This window comes from Cebus imitator, unplaced genomic scaffold (genome assembly GCF_001604975.1).
Source record: "Cebus imitator isolate Cc_AM_T3 unplaced genomic scaffold, Cebus_imitator-1.0 Scaffold590, whole genome shotgun sequence".
NCBI classification, from domain to species: domain Eukaryota; kingdom Metazoa; phylum Chordata; class Mammalia; order Primates; family Cebidae; genus Cebus; species Cebus imitator.
Window position 1 is genome coordinate 690143 of NW_016107905.1, and position 3126 is coordinate 693268.

Genomic DNA, 3126 nt, shown 5'->3' on the forward strand with positions numbered 1-3126 from the left:
CTGGAGTGCAGTGGCATGATCTCAGCTCACTGCAACCTTTGCCTCCCAGGTTTAAGCGATTCTCCTGCCTCAGCCTCCCGAGTAGCTGGGATTACAGGTGCATGCCAACATGCCTGGCTAATTTTTTGTATTTTTAGTAGAGACAGGGTTTTGCCATGTTAGCCAGGCTGATCTCAAACTCCTGACCTCAGGTGATCAGCCTGCCTCAGCCTCCCAAAGTGCTGGGATTACAGATGTAAGCCACCATGTCAGGCCCTACATTGTAATTTTGATGGTTGTTGCCAGATTGCTCTCCATGGACAATGTACCAATTTACATTCCTACTAGATTCTTTTTTTTTTTTTTTTTTGAGATGTAGTCTTGCTCTGTCACCAGGCTGGAGTGCACAGTGGCACGATCTCAGCTCACTGCAACCTCCACCTCCAAGGCTCAAGCGATTCTCCTGCCTCAGCCTCCCAAGTAGCTGGGACTACAGCCGCGTGGCACCATGTCCAGCTAATTTTTTTGTATTTTTAGTAGAGATGGGTTTTCACCATGTTGTCAAGATAGCCTCGATCTCCTGACCTCGTGATCCACCCACCTTGGCCTCCCAAATTGCTGGGATTACAGGCATGAGCCACCTCACCAGGCCTCCTACTAGATAATTTTAAGCCTTTTCTTTTCCCAACCTGAGGTGAAAAAATATTATTTCTGATGTTTTAATATGTATTGCTCTTATTATAAAATAGCTTTATTTGTTTTGAATGTTTCTAATAAAAAACAGAAAAACTTGACAAGGAGAGAATGTTGTAGTTGGGTATAACTTCTGTCTCTCATTTTCTGCCCTATGGAAAACAATAAAAAGGGTCAAAACACTTCCGCATTGGAATAGTTGGAATAGTTGCCTGGTTGTTGATGGCAGGAACTTACACGTAGTGGGCGTCCTTCTGTTGTCTGCCTGGAAGAACAAGTGCATTGGTGCTGTTCTGAATCCTTGAACAACTCATGCGATTTCTCAAAACGTCTCTTGCGGTCAGGGGGCAGGAGCTGGCTCGTGGTGACCAAAAAGTCAGCTATGCTCAGTGCTCTGTTATTGTGGGACATAGACGCCAGGACAAGAAGACTCTGGACACTTTGTATGGGTGTCCTGGAATTTCCTTCTTGTGAGTAAAATAATTAAAATTTAGTCTAATTCAGAGAAGAAAGGCATCTGTAATTTGTGTAGACCTAATTACATGTTAGGTTAAAACTGCCCATATTTGAACTTCTTTTCTTAACCTGCACAAACGGCAGTTTCATGTGGTTCATGTCTTAGGTGTTGGTGCGTTTGGTGGGGCGCACTGGCTCACACCTGTATTCCCAGCACTCTGGAAGGCCAAGGTGGTCAGATCGCTTGAGCTCAGGAGTCCAAAACCAGCCTGGGCAACATGGTGAAATCCCGTCTCTACCAAAAAACCAAAACAAAAAATTAGCCAGCTGTGGTGGTGGGTGCCTGCGGTCCTAGCTACTCGGGAGGCCAAGGCACGAGAATTGATTGAACCTTGGAGGTGGAGGTTGCAGTGAGCCAAGATCGCACCACTGCACTCCAGTCTGGCAACACAGCAAGACTTTGTCTTTTTTTTTTTTTTTTTGAGATGGTACATTTGCTTTTGTGGATCTCTAAAGCCTGAAAAGTCTTCTTCTTCCCATCCCACAGCCCCTCATTTACTTACTTCTCTACCAATAATATTGAAACAACAATTTAGACCCAATGCAAGTGGCACCTTTCCAGGGGACCTTTGCTCATACCCTAAAGAAGTTAGTTCCTTTCTCATCACTCCCAGGCACTTTGTTGGTGTGTCATTACAGCATTGGTTTTTTTGTTTGTTTTGTTTTGTTTCGTGTGTGCGTATGTTTTAATTCTAAGTTCTGCCTTAAGTTTTAGATAGCTGTTTAATCTCTTTCTCCCCATTAGTCTACAAACTCTTTGAGGGCAAAGAGTGAGTCTTGTTCAACACTGTGTTCCTAGAACCTAACACTAGGCTTTGTGTAAGTCCTCTAAATAAATAAATAAAATAAATAAATAAAAGTTTGTGGAATGAATTAGCACACATGTAAATGAATGACGACAGTGGGAATGGGGAACGGCCATCTCAGAGAGAGGTTACAGTCCCAAAGGTCCCTAAAAGTCTCTGGAGCCAAGCTGCTGAAGGCCATCAAGAGGACAACCCCAGAAGCCACAGCAACCACATGCTGGGTGCATTTGCGTTGAGCCACAGTCCTTCTGTCACACACCCCAGTCCCTTTAGACACTGGGTCCCGTGGCATGCTTACTCTGCAATAGGCTACCTTTGCTGCAGGCATGGTTACTTACTCCCCCAGAAAAGCTCTGCTGTGGGGCAGTCCGCGCTTGCCAAAACCTCTGCAGGAAGAACCATAGAATCATCTGCTCCCCCAGGTTCAGAACAGCATACACTGTCCAGACAGCCTGCTCAGGACATTCCTGGCTTGTGAAATTTCCTTTTCTAGGGGCACTGGAGCATCACAGGAAATGCCAAGCAGCTGTTTGCTTCTTGGGTGTGGGATCAGATGGTCCCCAAACCCGGAATGCTCCTTCATCACCAGGCAGCTTGGAGGAGGGACCTAGGCTCAACTTGGGAATGTGTCATGCATGTCTCACCCTAAGTTCACAGCAGATGAAATTCTCTTTTCAGCAGCAGAAAGACAAGAGGCTGGCAAGTGCCCCCAGCTCTAGTCCCAAGGTAAAGCAGGAAGACCTGAGGATACAGAGCACTCTCCTCACCTTTAAAAAAAAATTTTAAAAATATAAACTTTAAAAACATGTCATCCTTGTGCCAGGGCCATGATAATCTTCTCTGTATCGTTCCAATTTTTAGTATATGTGCTGCCGAAGCGAGCACTCTCCTCACCTTTCAAAAGCAAGGCCCAGGGAGAGACAGGGGCTGCCTGGGTCTCCTGGCTTTGCCTTATCTTTCCGGGGATCCAGAACCCATCCTGACTGCTGAGACAGTGCTGAGCACTTGGGACTGCATTTTTATAAATGGCTTAGTGTCCTGGCTTTGGGCATTGCTGAGAGGGATTCTTGGGCAGGATAGTGAGATGTGAAGGGGTCAGGTGACCAAGAACCCAGGGAGAAAAGCTGGGGAG

General features: G+C 45.9%; 1 non-coding gene across 1 annotated transcript; it reads right to left on the bottom strand.

The window, feature by feature from the left end:
- Positions 1–2769: 2769 nt before the first annotated feature.
- On the bottom strand, positions 2770–2879 carry LOC119469185. Its single transcript, XR_005198001.1, has one exon. It is a non-coding gene; the product is annotated as a U6 spliceosomal RNA (small nuclear RNA).
- Positions 2880–3126: the final 247 nt, after the last annotated feature.